The sequence below is a fragment of the Haliotis rubra genome, unplaced genomic scaffold (assembly GCF_003918875.1).
Source record: "Haliotis rubra isolate DU_JTF1 unplaced genomic scaffold, ASM391887v1 Scf115, whole genome shotgun sequence".
Lineage (NCBI taxonomy): Eukaryota > Metazoa > Mollusca > Gastropoda > Lepetellida > Haliotidae > Haliotis > Haliotis rubra.
In genome coordinates this window covers 1,396,667-1,412,816 of record NW_025765059.1, presented here as the reverse complement: position 1 = coordinate 1,412,816, position 16,150 = coordinate 1,396,667, and the positions used below count along the sequence as shown (strand labels likewise).

Below are 16,150 nucleotides of genomic sequence, written 5' to 3'. Positions count from 1 at the left end.
GGTGATATTAATCACAATAGCACTTGTGGACAAGACTGAATATTTATCATCTTTCATTGATGTATTTTGCAGAACATTTATCATTACAACTTGTAATTTTTGTACAAGGCTGTAAATCGGCAATGACAAGATAACACAGGACCAATTAGTGGCCAAAACTCAGAATTCACTGTTACACAACAGGTAATTTGGGAGAATAATGATATCAGTTGAAGAAATGGATGCCATGTATAATTCCTTATACATTGTCATTAGTACATTAATACACTGTCACAAGTCTTCTCGTGTCTTTCTTTTAGAATCAAAGAAAAACATACATTCCTTTTGGAATATCAATGCATACTGCTTTGGTTGGTTTGAATAATGGTACTAAATAACAGGTGAAATGATGGAGATTATACATTGACAGACTACCAGTTTGATGTTTTGTTTCAAATGATTATGTTGTTAGATGTAGTTGTTCTGAATTGCAAGCACAAAAATATGAAATCCATCATGTTTCATATCTTGCTAATCTATCAGTATTGAAATATGTATTGGCTTGCTGACCGTGAAATAAAAAGATATAATTAATACCAAATTGATTACCTGATACTTTAGTCAAAAACACAATGGAAATTTGTATAAAAACCATTTATCAACCATAGAGTGATTTTGCTGCTTTAATGGAACCAGATCGGCCATGTATATATCCGATATATACATTTCTTTCTGTTGGTATATCAGGCTTCAACAATAGCTTATTGTTATTAGGGAAATTTGTAATTTCATTCAGGTTATATTTCATTGTTATTCCATCTGATTGTTTGATTAATTACACTCAAGATTTACATGTGCATATGTTTTATTACTCTTTATTTCCTGTCCCAACAATTAGCCAAATAATAGTGATTTCATTACAATGAATAATTGCCTGTTTTCATAGAAAGTCGTATTTTAGTTGTAACAAGTATGCTTAAAACACAATAGATATGTTATTAAGAATCTAGATCTGAAGTCTGAGGAAAGAAATGTCAAGGCAGTGAATATTATCATCATCGAACTGAATTATGCAACTACTTTTCGTTTGTTTTGTCTTAAAATATTGTCCTCCAAACTCAGGTGGAAAATCATTAATTCAATTTCCTAGATGTAATTGCCTAATTAATAAATTACAACAAATTGAGTTTATTGTATTTGTTTTGCAAAATTAATAATGTATATTGTTAGCTGGAGGTCTTTTTATGTGTCATTAGTTACAGGAATATGCAAGATGAACTGTTAATTTGTTTACCAAGATATGATGTAAAACTCTTGATGCATCAATACACCAGAATAGTCAGTGACATACAAGGTGTGGCACTGAATTAAAAATAAGTTATAACCAACAATCTCTCTATGTCAATCCTTCAGATAAGATTGGAATTAATGCTGTCATCAGGACAACTGCTCATTGTTAACTCTCATCGGTGGAATTATTTATCTTGAATATGATCTGAGATCAGTTCCCAAGCCTTTCTTGGAATGCTTGTCTTTGAAATTGGCTTGAGGAAAGAAATATGTAATAAATTATAGATCATGTGACATACAGAGCATGTTTGGCATGATTTGAAGTAAAGATAAGTTTTATGGAAAATGTTATCAAATGTGACCAAAGTTGGTTACTGACAAGACTGAGATGACATTGTGTGGGAAACATGGATGAATATGTATACCATATATCAGCTGTTAACAGATAGCTCTGTAATACAGTTGATGTTGTCAGTACAACAGTTAATGCATGATTCGTGTATCCCATGTTCTCCAAAGCCATCTTCTGTTAATGTAACTACATGATACAAACAACGATGGAGGACATAGTGATCTTGTACATGTACAATACATGTTTGTTATTGCAGCATGTCTTCATTGAGGATTTTATTTTTGCTAACTCCTTGTGTTATCATTGACTTATAGTTATCTACTTATATACAGTTTTCACTGCTGTTTGGCCTCGTATGCCAAAAGGAATCTGTTGCATGCGCTGTTAGCCCTTGGCACTGTTAGCCTCTGGCATTAATGTTATATATATATTCTCTATTAATGATAACCATTCCTTTATTATGGATACAAAATGTCCCATGTCCATATGGAATTGTTGGTCATGGGAATATATATGTCCTGCCAACATTGTGAAACAATTTCTCTACGGAAGAAAGGAGCTTAACTAAACTCATTTATAACAAAACTTGAAAAGTTAAAGTAAATATTAATTTGAATAATGGGACATTACAGAAATAATCTGTGAAATGTTTTTGTAGGTTTCATTTTGTAGAATTTACCAGGGATATAAGAAAGGGGTCTAATGTTTGTAAAGTGACATTGATCCTGTGTTTTGTCAGCGTCTTAAGGCAGCGTCTAATACCTGTATGTGCCAACACCAGCTGGCGATGACAATTCAATTAAAATAATTACATCATGTAAATAAAACAAGCCTTATGTCTACCCATCACTTAACATTAAGAATTTCTATCACGAGAACAAAGTGAATTGATCGTTTTTAGACAAGTGACCAAATTGATTAACTCTTTCATCAGTTAAAAAGTTAAAGTTGAAATTTCACCAACAAAAATGGCCATTTAAGTGTTGTGAGGTGTACATTAATTTGAAGTGATAGTATCGGCTTAAAGTGACGTGACACTCATCAGGCAGCATGACTTAGGAAAAAGACAAAATTAGATAGGTGAGAAAAAATTCCCCAGAGAAAAGTGTTTGTGGAATTACACGGGATAGTGTTATAAATTCCCCAACTAGTCCGAGAACTGCGGGAAGCTACTCATGACGGGTAATTAAACTCCCTTTGATTTACGCTCAGGAGAGAGGCGAACAAATTCAGAGACTTTCTTTTCATTGTGCTCAAATTCACTATTCACATCATTGTGACATTTTCATGCATACTGGTGACACATTGTTTACATTTCTTTGCCATTACAAAGAGAGGTTGAATTCGCTGGATATACTTTGTATTGGTTGAACTATTTCCAGTTATGTTTGAGTTCAGCGCCGTGGATGATGGTCATGTTGTTTTGTATCGTTTGGTTAGACTAATATTTGAGTCTTGAATTTCTTACCATCTTGGGGTAAAAAACAAGAAACATGTCAGAATGTTAATTTGGGGTAAACTTTTGACATTTTATGATGATGAATGATGTGTAGCATATTGGAGATGAAGAATTCACATGTTGTGAAAACTGCTCAATGCTGTTTATCAATTAGGGTTAGCTATTAGTAAAGGAGCCTAATGTTTAAAGTAAGAAATTGACATTCTAGTTATATTTACATATCATAAAAAGGCAAAACATGTAACTTCTTAAGGAAAATTGATGTTTAAAATTGTAGCAAGATTAATTTGGAAAGTTCAAGGGAGGTAATTCTGTTGTATTCTCTTGACAGAAAGAGAGGTTTCAGCTTTAGCAGGTATGATGGTAGAATGATATTGAATAACGGTGCTGGTAGATAATTGTAGAGAAAGGTGTACATGAAGGACGTTGAGTTGAGTCTGGGTTGGGGAAGATTTGGGGTTGGGTGGAAAGTGGCCGCATATATTGGAGGCAGCTGTCATGAAGTAATGGATGATGGGGGATCTCATCAATATAGCATAGCCCAGGCTTGTGTTGCAGATTAATTATGTGGATCTAACTGTATGTCTGCCTTTCTAATCTGGCTTATTTGGACAATTTGCTGAGAGACGAGAGGGATAGGGAAGTATTTTTGGCTGGCAACAGAGCCGATTACAAAGACAGGTCTCTGGATGGTAGAGCAATAACTGACAATAACCCCCACATCAAACACTCCTTCACCCTCATGGAAACTTTCTGTAACTCCATATTGCCTGGTGGGGTTTTGTAGAAGTGAGGTTTGTAGGAGTGGGGTTTTGTGAAAGTGAGGTTTGATGGAAGTTGGGTTTAATGGGAGTTTGTTTTGATTGAGTGAGGTTTGATGGGAGTGAGGTTTCAATGAAGTGATGTTTGATGGGAGTTAAGTTTTTATGAAGTGAGGTTTGGTAGGAGTTTGTTTTGAATGAGTGATGTTTGATGAGAGTATGGTTTTATGGCATTGAGGTTTGATGGGAGTGGGGTTTAGCAGGGGTAGGGTTTGATTTAGTGTTGTTTTGGGGTAGTAAGGTTAGATTGGAGTGATCTGATGGCAGCAGAGTATGATGACAGTGGGGTTTGATGGAAATGAGGTTTTTAGAAGCCGATTTTAGATGTGAAGGAACGCGAATGAAATGGAGGAAGGATGGAAGGGGAGTCTGGTGCAGTATGAATCAGAGTATTGTATCATTAATTAAGTTTGGGATTGCTATGAGTATGAACAGAAGGTTTAACTTGACATTTCTACAATTGTGAATTAGTTTCAGGATTAGAATATTGGTTTGAAGGCGAGGCTGCTGCATCAGAGGTAGAGTTATGTAACGGTTCTTCTTTTAGGGGAAATAGAGAGGTTGGGTATTGCTGTGAAAGTGCAAGATGGGACTGAAAGATGATAATAATCTAAAAAAGTGGTTCGGAAAGAAAGGTTATGGTGAGAAGGGCAGATATGCTTATATTGAGAATATGTTGATAACATCTTTTCCATATAATTTACACAATTTTAAGAGGCAGATGCCGCTGAAATCCTGCTTTTTCAGTAATGAATAATTTTAGACATGTCCATAGTTTAAGTCTTCAGAAATTGAAACAGTCAGAATGATTAACACATATTTGAGTCATATGATGCATTTTATTTCCACACGACATCTGGGTAATGATTTAGAACTATTTATCAACATTTGCTGGATATGAGTAATTCCTGACAGGAATTGTAATTGAAAGATTCTCATACAAAAAGTACATTCCAGGAGCCCAGTGTAAATTTCATCTGCAGTATTTTCTTCTGAGTTGAATTTTAGTACTGTCTTGATCATCCGATTAAAACTAGTTGAAGCAGTGAAAAACAATAAATCTCAGGTCTAAAAATAACATCTCTCGAATCTTTGTGAACTGTTTCATGAAAAAGGATGTTTGGGAAAGCAATTAAGAGTCAAATGGAACATCATTGGAAGAAAGTCGTAGTGTTTTTGTGATGTAATTGTTTACCCACATAGACACGATATTCATCACTGTGCAAGTCCCACCACAGTGGGGGAGAGTCAGTATGGTCACATTCAAACGCTGCTGTTAGGGACAGGGACACAGCTGAAATCTGGTATTACATCCTCAGCTCATGATACATAGCATGTCAATTTCAAAAGTGAATTCCTTTGAATGCTTTCTGCATAGCATTTGTCATCAATCTTTGTGAACACATGTTCATTTGATTTCTGGTAATTGATTTCTACGGTACTTTTTAGAATTTTTTAATATAAATAATTATGATGAAGGAAAATGTTTGGTGATGTTAATTATGTAATGAATATTCATTGGTGTTGGTTGTTATCATGAAGTATCTTGGGAAGATTTCTCCTCCAAGTTGATAAGATGTGAGAGTTATGCAATGCCAGTGAGAAAGGTCATTAGAGGAACAAGAACAAACATGTAAGCCAGGAGGACTGCGTTTGTCGCCTCCATCTTGAAACAAGAACTGAAATAATCAGACTACATAAATAAAGTTGTATGGGCCGATGATCACCCCATGGAGTTATGGTGGACTGGAGTGGCCATTAGTGTTGACCACTGGTCAAGCAACAAATTGCCCAGTAGGGGTTCCAGATAGCATCCACAGTAAGTGGCATTGTGACTGGCCCATCTTTATTATTCCGCTGGACCACTGGAGCAAATGATCGGCTTCACACATGTAACCCTGACAGCTGCTTGGGGACATTTGTTACAGTTGTTAGTTGTTGCTCAGAAAATGAAGAGTTTCAATATTGCTTTGAAATCAGAAGGAAGGGGTTAGGGACAATACGGTGAAATGGAGGGGGGTTCTGTCACTTGTGCAGGGAGTAAAACACTTCAGGGATGCTGCTGATGATAATGTATCAATTTGTATTGATATAGACCCATACAAACCAGGTACAAACCACAGAGGGGTACACAAAGTCCACAGTCTAGACTACCAGTTGTCCGACTTCCATTTTTGTGGAAGCCGCGGTGGCTGAGCGGTCTAGCACTTTGTGTGCTGGTGATTTGGTGCCTGACTCTGAGGGTGTGGGTTCGAATCCTGGATGGGACTCAACCCAAAAAGTACTAGAATCTGTACTTTAGGAAGAAAGTGTAAACCACTTTCTAAAATGGCATTGTGTATTTCACAGGTACAAACCAGGTATAAACCCATACACACTAGGTGCAAACAGATACACAACAGGTACAAACCCATACACACCAGGTACAAACAGATACACAACAGGTACAAACCCATACACACTACGTACAAACAGATACACAACAGGTACAAACCCATACACACCAGGTACAAACAGATACACAACAGGTACAAACCCATACACACCTAGGTACAAACAAACAGATACACACCAGGTACAAACCCAAACAGACATGCAAAGAAACCAGGTACAAACAGATACACACCTGGTACAAAGAAAACACAGATACACACCATACAGACCTGGTACAAACCCATACACCCATACAGACCTGGTACAAAGAAACACATGGTACAAACCCATACAGACCTGGTACAAAGAAACACAAGGTACAAACCCATACAGACCTGGTACAAAGAAACACAAGGTACAAACCCATACAGACCTGGTACAAAGAAACACATGGTACAAACCCATACAGACCTGGTACAAAGAAACACATGGTACAAACCCATACAGATCTGGTACAAAGAAACACAAGGTACAAACCCATACAGACCTGGTACAAAGAAACACAAGGTACAAACCCATACAGACCTGGTACAAAGAAACACAAGGTACAAACCCATACAGACCTGGTACAAAGAAACACATTGTACAAACCCATACAGACCTGGTACAAAGAAACACATGGTACAAACCCAAACAGACCTGGTACAAGGAAACACATGGTACAAACCCATACAGACCTGGTACAAAGAAACACAAGGTACAAACCCATACAGACCTGGTACAAGGAAACACATGGTACAAACCCAAACAGACCTGGTACAAAGAAACACAAGGTACAAACCCATACAGACCTGGTACAAAGAAACACATGGTACAGACCCATACAGATCTGGTACAAAGAAACACAAGGTACAAACCCATACAGACCTGGTACAAAGAAACACAAGGTACAAACCCATACAGACCTGGTTCAAAGAAACACATGGTACAAACGTGTACACACAAGATACAAAACCTGTACACACGAGGTACAAACACATACACTGCATGTACCTACCCTGAAACAGTTGGTACAAACATTTTACTCAGACACTTGTTTTGTTCAGATGAAAATTTCATTGAATGTAACAGTAAACACTTTTCTGTAACAAGTGTTCCCTTTTTTACCCCATCAGTATATACACATAAATTTGAGAATGATAGTGTCTTCCCTAAATGATTTATACCTATCATTATACAAGTTAGGTACATTACCATTCATACAGAATTATTCTTTGAAGAGACATTTCACATTAATATGATCAGATGCAGTCGCATAACTCATTTTCTGTTGTGCGGTCTCTTTGAATTTGGTAAAATGATAGGGTCAATTCAACATTTGTACAGCTAATCATCACTCATATTGATCATTTATGCATTTATTCAGTGAGTAATTTGTACTTCATTATCAACTACATCATCACATTAGCAAAGTGAAAAGGACATCATCTGAATCATTCCATTTAATCCGGGAGGAAACGCTGGATGCATCATCCCCTCCCAATTCCTAGTGGACAAATCAGAATAGTATTATCTAAAACTATGTTTATACAAGACCACACGTAATTGACATGCGGTCTCTCACAGGGGCTATTAGATGACAATATATGCAGGCGATCTCTGATATCCACGAGCCCAACTACCCACCTCATAACATCCTCCCAACATCCCCGCTACTATTGGCTGCATTATTGATGCATCATGGCTGATTGCCTGTATTCCTGCCATAACATTTATCGAGATTGTCATCGAGGCCACAATTATTGAATTAACACGATATCATTCGGGCAATAATCTCATCAAGACAATTGGCCTTTTTATAGCTGTCGTCAAGGCATTATTCAGCAGAGAGTTGACTCGGTTTTGTGTGCGCATCCTGTTGGCCCCAAGGGTGTGTAACTCTGGTATTAATAATTGCGTAATATACGGCATCACAAGCAATGAATCTGTAATGAACACTGGGACTTGGCCAAGTAGAGAATTAGATGAGACGAAGGATTTGTGATCATCAATTTTGCTGTTTGTTGGAGGATTGCAATGATAAAAGACTTAATTCACTATTCATGGATTTGGAATAACGTCTTAATATCTGAATACAAAAGAGCTTTGGCACCCACTCATTGATTAGTAAGATTGAGTTTGTAACAAATATGTCACAAAAACTTTAGAAAGCTCTCCTGATCGCTTTCTACTTCGACAATCTTGAAGGATTACCAGTTAAAACTGACTCATCTGCATTTTATTTTTTTACCCTTTTCTTGAATAAATTATACAAAAAAGGAATTTATTACAAATTTTGAGTAGGTTCAGTGTGAATGTTTCACTTTTCTCTGAATTTTTAAATAGTCAAACTTGAATTTTATGAAATCACACCTATTCTGTTGCAGCCAAACTTATCGTTCAAGATGTTTTTGTATAGACACAGCATATTTTGTGAAGTAAAACTATTAACGCTGTCTTCAAGAAATGATAAATGTGAAGAAAAAAATGGTTTTTAAAAATTAAAATATACACTATTTAAGAATCAAAAGAAAACTTAATCATAAAGATACCTCTCCAGGAACTTAATTCACATCAGATGTGGATCCAGTGAAGGTATTCAAGCAATATAATTTAAAGTGTGTCCACACATGCATGGTAAGCACTGAAGAACATTTATGTGAATTAAATAAGCAGTATGAAACAAAATCAATATAATTTGCAACTTCCTGGCTTGATGGACACATGAGTGTATAATCACGGACACAGTTAAGTATCAGCCCATTATCAACAAGTATTCACCATCTCCATGGCTTGATAATGTATTCACCAGACAGCAGGCAAGAGCATTGAAATCATAACCAAATGTTCACGTCTCCAACTTGCAATGGCTTCAGAATCCCACCATAAATGCCAATAGTGTTCGTACTTATTATAACATACCGACTTGTCAAAAGTTGATGTAAGCTTAGCATCTGTTCCATGAGAGGAGTAATTTCATTAGAAAAGTAAATTTAAGGCACTTGGAGGGACTGAGACAGGGAGCGGTAGAGTAGCTGCGGAGATCATTCATCCCTTCATCCTTGTAATGCAGAATCGTGGCATCATCACCGCCAAGCCATACCTTTGTGTTTTATTGAGATAAATATCTCATCCTGATTGATGTAGAAAAGGAAACTGGAGATATCTCATTTGGGGCAGATTATTGTCAGCCATTCAGCGATGTGTCTATAGATTTATTTATCACTATATATACATTATATAAGCACTCAATGCTTAGGTGCTCACTATTGTAATTGTATTTTTTCTTCATCTAAATTATTCAAAGCAATTCTTTCCACTATAGCATTAACTTTACTAATTTAGCTTTTCATTAGCTTAATGAAATTAGGTTTTTGATAATATAATTACAGAATACACATTCAAAGGTGCTTTATGTACAGGACAAAAAACAACACTAGTTTGTTGTAGTGAATTAAGTTTGTAGACAGGGAAGTGCAAGGGACCTTCACAGTGGCAGTGCACATCAGTTTTCTGTAACTGATGAACTGATATTTGCTGGTGGTGCAGGTCATGAAATATAGATTTCTGTAAAAATACACCTTTCAAGAAGTGATAAGTACATAAGTTTGCATCTGTCCATGAAAACTCAATTCATAAATATAATTAAAGGAAACTAAGCTTGAATAGCAGATTAAAACGTTTCTCTGAAATTGCATTCACCAAACAAATATTTTTAACAATATTGTATAACAGAACTGTTTGATATGTGATGCAAGACTTAATGTGTACTGAAATATGGCACACTGTCAGCTGAGTTAGCACCCCCATGTTGTACCTCCAAGACTTCCAGAACTGCTGACAGCTGGGTATAAATCATGGTTAACTTTATGGAATCATGAAAGCTTAATTTGAATTTATGTCTGTCTGTCATAAGTTGTCAGTCATTGTTGAGGTCACCGTGGTTTATCTGCTGATGTGATTACTTGTCAATTTGGATAAGGGAATCTATAGTGTACATGGTTGTTCTGTGGGTACATCAGATCTCTGTGAAGGGTTGAGAAATAAAAACACAGGTTCTGGGTTTGTGTTTTTGGATTTACAGCCTATCTTAGTATCTCTCAAACCCAAACTTACATTCCAAACAAAATGAGTTAAGTGTCACTCATATATTTTGTATAATTATACATTTTTAAGCAAATATATTTAAACTATTTCTTTGTATTTTTTAAACTGTCAGTTTTTACTGAGGAACAAAGTTTGACTTCCCTATCAGACTTCCAAATATCAAAGTGGATGCTGTGTTGATTGTATTTAACTTTTCAATGAATGTTCTTTCTCATTTGTTTTGTTGTTTGTTTGTCTTTAAAAGATAAAAAGATTGATTTGGAGAAGATTTTCTTAATCTATCTCTCATACTGAAGTCGAGGCTTGGTGTCATTGTTTTGACACAATGCCAGAAAACGAAATCTGTTTACGTTGTCAATTTGTTTACACCCTGTAATCATGACTTTTAATTGAAATGAAGTTTCAAGATTCTGATCTAAGATTAACCAGTATGTACTCAAGTAATAGAACGCAAGTCATTTGATCATGATAAAATCTCATTTGTTAAAGATTTCTATGTCAATAACATTAATATATCACGAATGATTCCACAGTCGGTGACAGTGAACGTATACGCCAATCATTGTCAGTGCTAGTGTGCCTGTCCCTGCTGCTGGCGATTGAGACAGACTGGCTTCTCCAAATACACCACAAGTCAGTCAATATTTCCTGATCCTAGGCTACCTTGAAGATGTGTTTTATCAGTTAGCTGTAACGCGTATTTGAATCAAAACAAATATCAAGTGAGTTAGCAGTGAGCGTAGAGAATTCAGGACTGTCTGTCAAGCCATTCAACTTGTGTGCTGACAAAACCTTCACAGTGTGCCTCGCTCCATAGCTCTTCAATGCATCAGGAAGTTAATGATTTGTCTGTCACCCGGTCTTGATACATACAAATAACATTGTCAGTTATCTGTCAATCAGGTTAGGTTGTATATTGCGTGAAGCGTACATGACATAGGCATAACTTTCATAGGTTGATTCCATGTCAATGGTCTTATCTTTGAATTTATAGAGAGTCAATAATTACACACAATGAGAGTCACATACTTCACTCATTATACACGACAGGAGTGTCATTTAGGGGAGTCATACATTTCACTCATTACATACAGCAGAAGTCACCACAGAACAATCAAACAATCATTACCTGGTACACATTGTACACAGGATAGTAAACTCTTTGTTATAATCCTCTATGTTGTGACATACAAATATAATATGAATATAATTTGTAAAATTTAATTCTTAACAATTCTCTTGTTTTTTTAAAAGATAGGTAAAAAACGAAATATAGATAATCATCTCTACAAAGTGATATGTTCTGTGACGTATATCACTGAGTTGTATATATGTCTTGTGTACCTACACGTCTATGTACAATGTACTTATACAGACAATGGTATCTGTGTCCAGCATGTTCTTTTCTTGACATATGTCATTTTCATATTGTTTTCAAATTTAACAGAAATAAACAACCCTCATCTGCGGTAAATTATACCATAAAAATATCATTTACTGTATGAATGTTCACAAGTTTGGGTTGTAAGTACACCAGACCATGTAATATCTCTCCTTTAGTAAGCTAGAAATATGCCCAAGGCCGTCATAATGTACAATGTCGGATGGTAATAGGTGGGATTATTACTATACTGATCATTAAGCAAAATCACATCAAGTCCCATTGTTGAGAACAATCGAACCTGCCACAGTTTCCATTGGTAGATATCTGTATTGTCTCAAGCAGCAACACTAAAGGTCACATTACACGTCTAATACTGTAGTGATATGATCATATTTCCACACAATTTCCCAATAAAGTAACCATTTGTTATATGTGTGGACAAAATGGTCAATAGTAAGCTGGGATTTGCATGCGCTGCTCACATATAACTTAAGATGTTGATGTTAATTCAGTAAATCATTGTTCAAGTTATAACAAGCATGGCACGCTGTTTGACACAATTTCATCTGCTTGTGACTTTGTGTAATTAAAACCTTTCCCTATAATGAACAAAATAGCTTTACAAACAGCATGCTTTATGTTCAATGTACAATGTAGATTGAAAGTAGGGACAGAATAAACTGGTTTATGAGTATTCTGTAATGCCTTCTTGAAGTGGAGTTAATCTAAATCCTTCAGTTTAGAAACTGACACCTGTCTTATTTCTGAGGTTTACAGCAGTCAAACAGATCTACACATTAGATGTAGAACTATCCACAAAGATGAAAACAGTTTGCAATTATGGGTAATATTATACTTGTGTTTGCTTTGCTTGTTAAAATGAAAACAGGAAACAATTGGAAAAAGGCGAGAGAATAGCCTGCCCTTAAAGTGATACTGTCATTGCGTGTCTCTGTGTACTGGATGAAAATTATCTGCCCTGGCTGAAAAGTAATCCTTAAATGTGAAATTCCCCACCAGAGAGTGAAATGCCGCTCACAATACGACTTGTGGAAAGATTATTAAGGGTTAATAATCCAGAACCATCTGACTGACAGGGATCGAGTTCACAGTCAAATACTGGACAATAAACTACAATCTAAAACATTAACTTACCTGCAACAATATCAGACAGAATGAGCAAGTTTCATAATTTCTGTTTTTATGGTTACAACTCATGCAAAGGTGAAGAAATTTTGTTTGAACAGATTTAATCAGTTGAAAAAATTGGCCTTTGTGATTTGTTAATTGGAGTAGCATAAATCTAGCCAGATCCTGGTTCTCCTTCAACTGGTCATTTACAGGCCTTGACCACTGTTTGACATGCAACTTCCTTCAAATATTTAGTGGTTAATGGGGCAAAACCTCAGTCAAATTTGTTCATGTTTGATTCTAATGGGATATCATGAATTATCAAGCGTGCCTTTGTAATGTGGGGATCACCTGGTATTGACATTGTCTTTGCCATAGAGAATAGCAATCCCCCTCCTGTGATGGGGTTTAATTCGGCTCCCCTTTAACTTCCTTTCTAATTGTGTGACCAAACATTTGATGTTAACAATGACAGTTTGACTGTGGATAAATACTTTTGGAATCAGTACAGAAGTCTAAACCTGGAATGTGTCTGGAGTTGGTTTTGGGGGGGCTGGCTCATCAACAACAGAAGTTGCTGACTCCTGTATTTTAATGGACAACGCTTTCATCTATCTTTCCAGACAGCTTTTGTAATGTATAAGGAGTAGTATAGCTAGCTGTATTCAATACTGTATGGTTATATGTATGCAGACTTGGTCTCGTCGCTATTACGCTGAAAAATGCTGATGCGACATAAAACTCAACTCAACTCTATAATATATGGACAGCTGTATTCAAAAAACAGATAGCTGTATTCAATACTACCGGTATATGGATAGCTGTATTCAATACTATATAGATAGCTGTATTCAAACATAGATAGCTGTATTCAACACCATATACAAAGTAGTATTCCATATTATATGGATATTTGCTTTCAACACTATATAGGTAAATGTATTCAACACTTTGCAACTGGTTTGGTGTATTGAACACCATATGCCTCATCAGTATGTTTCTATGAAGACAGTCACAATGTTTATATCTTGTGACAGTAGAAAGACAGAGGGACTGTGTTGTGAGTGTCCAGGGGGAGAGAGATTGGTGGAGGATGATGAACATTCTAATCAACCAATATCCTTGTGTATTACTGGACCTGAGATGACTACTCCTCTGTAATGTTCCCCCGGACAATGATGGGATGGAGTCTAGATTCTGGTCAGCCGACGGATCAACTATCTGGCTCTGTCATGGGGGACAAACAAGCCTATGTGGTGTGGGGCGCAGTGTTAATTTTTCATATTAGATTTCATGTAGATGGTGCCAGTTTGGCCTTTATGGTTTTGTTGGCAATTGTTCACTTAGGCTGGGATATCTAGTTGCAGTGAACACTGATTTCCTCTCTTTCATCTGCGATGGTGGCTGGTCTGTTCTGATGCTTGATTACGCTGATCATGTGGTCTCAACACACAGGATCTCCCGAGTTCCATCAGCCATTGAAGGATTAAACATTGGACAAGTGAAAATATTGTCCGAAGTATTCCTATCCATTGGAAGCAGATGGTTTCCATGTCATCCATCACAGACTTCAGCACACTGAATACAGAGATAATTTCCTTAAGTGGCATTTGCTGAATACAAAGATGTTGATTATATTTACATTTGAAAACAATACTTCATGGCTTTAATGCATCCAGTGTTTAAAGCATATAGTTGTGTAGGTAACAGATCTAGGATATTAAGTACTGAAAGGTTATGGTAAAAAAATACATTAATATTTGTTGATTCACTGACAGAGTTGTTAAGGCATATCTATTTTTGAAAAACAAACTTTATGGCTTAATTCATCCAATGTGTTAGATGTATGGAACATTTTCAGAACAGATGAAAAATGTGATTAAGGAGCAGAACATCTATTGATTCACTGAAATTTGTCAAGTATTAAGTTCTTGAAGGATGTTTGAAACATATTAGGAAACCATATTATACTATACACAGAAATTAAAGAATGAAGGAAATTAAATATTGAAGTTTCCTGTACAGAGTGATATGAATTCATGTATAAAATGTTGATGCTTCATGTAGGAGGAACATCTTTATTTCTGGAATGCAGGACAACCAATTTTTTGTAGAAAATGTTTGAAATTTTCCAACAACCTGCCCCTGAAACTGGTTTTGTCAAGTTACATGTCAAGTTACAGTCTCCCTTGTGTGAGCATTGGGAGCTGGATGATCTGTATTGAGATGTAACAATGGCACTGAGCGATTAGTGACATGGTATATGTGTCCTACACCTTGGTCCCAGACTGTGGACAATGCGGACACGCCCTGTCTCAACCCGGGGACTCCCACTCACCCCAGCATGGGTAACATGACGCCGGCTTTATACCTGTCAGAAACTTTCATACACCTTCAAAACTGTGAAACTGGTCTTGTTCACTCAATATCATTTGGAAAACCTATGTATGAAAAAAGAAACTGAAATGTGAACTTGAAATAATGATAGTTGTTAGGGATAAAGCTTTGGATTGATATTATGGGCTATGGATTTATGTTGTTAAGAATTTTAACTGATGTTATAAGTGTGATGATGCGGTGTTTGGATCAATTTGAGGATTCAAATTTTGCACTGTGAAAAATGCATATTTCTGTCTTATTTATGACAGAAAAGTCACATTGTAGTCATTTCATTTACATCAATTTAAGAATATTCTGCTTGACATGCATATTGCAGAATATATCTTTGCAAATGCTTTTGAAACATGATTTTAAATATTTAGCAGACTTGTTTCAATCATAAAACAAAAGTAAAAGCAATTCTAGTGTAAATTGGAAATATCAAGATTTCAAAAGTGTTTTTAGTTTGCATGTTTTATGCTTGCAATAACCGTCTGTGTTCTATTATATTTCTGAGGAAATTCTTCTTTCCCATTTGCCCATATCACATGCTAATGAAACAACATTCTTGAATATTGATTTCAAAGACAGATTTGCATCAAAGCGTTTACAACAATATTTGGAGGACTGTTTTCCCAAGAGAAAAGTTAGCCCGACTTTTTATCACAGAAAAGAATGATAATATATCAATAAAATTGCACCGAGAAGAAATTATAATGTTTTGAAAACACACACACATATAAAGTACCATGCTGATGACTTATCTGGAGAATGTGTGAGTGTATTAGTGTATGACAGCCAGTTATCAGGTAGCGAATCAGACCTTATCGAGATTT

The 16,150-nt window shown here is 36.0% G+C and overlaps 1 protein-coding gene across 1 annotated transcript in view; it reads left to right on the top strand.

Moving 5' to 3' along the window:
- The window catches only part of LOC124254516 (AT-rich interactive domain-containing protein 3C-like), a 72,814-nt gene that overhangs the window by 23,113 nt on the left and 33,551 nt on the right, over positions 1-16,150 (top strand). The gene's annotated exons all lie outside the window — the stretch shown is intronic.